This window comes from Wasmannia auropunctata, unplaced genomic scaffold (assembly GCF_000956235.1).
Source record: "Wasmannia auropunctata unplaced genomic scaffold, wasmannia.A_1.0 LD308608.1, whole genome shotgun sequence".
Taxonomy (NCBI): domain Eukaryota; kingdom Metazoa; phylum Arthropoda; class Insecta; order Hymenoptera; family Formicidae; genus Wasmannia; species Wasmannia auropunctata.
Window position 1 is genome coordinate 1 of NW_012054282.1, and position 437 is coordinate 437.

At 50.6% G+C, this 437-nt stretch overlaps 1 pseudogene; it reads left to right on the forward strand.

Moving 5' to 3' along the window:
- Nucleotides 1–6: 6 nt before the first annotated feature.
- On the forward strand, nucleotides 7–431 carry LOC105461124 (annotated as a pseudogene).
- Nucleotides 432–437: the final 6 nt, after the last annotated feature.

Consider the following 437-nt stretch of genomic DNA (forward strand, 5'->3'; position numbering starts at 1 on the left):
CCTGCGCTCCCTGGCAGAGAGATCGCAGCTTGTCGTCGACACGCTCAACAGTATTCCAGGATACAAGGTGACTGTCTTTTCTTTCGCGAGATAGTCCATAAAAGCAGCTACGATATTACTACGACGTCTGCCTTTTTTCTTTTTAGGCGAATCCACCGATGGGCGCGATGTATGTTTTCCCACGCTTCGAGCTGCCACCGAAGGCGATTGAAGCGGCGCGTGCAAAGGGCCAGGAACCGGACGTCTTCTACGCGTTCAAACTGCTGGAGAGCACCGGAATCTGCGTGATTCCGGGCTCGGGCTTCGGCCAGATACCCGGCACGAACCACTTCCGGACCACGATATTGCCGCAAAAGGAGAAAATCAAAACGATGCTTGAAGCGCTGAAGCAATTCCACATCAAGTTCCTTAAAGAATACAGTTAAATAATAATATAT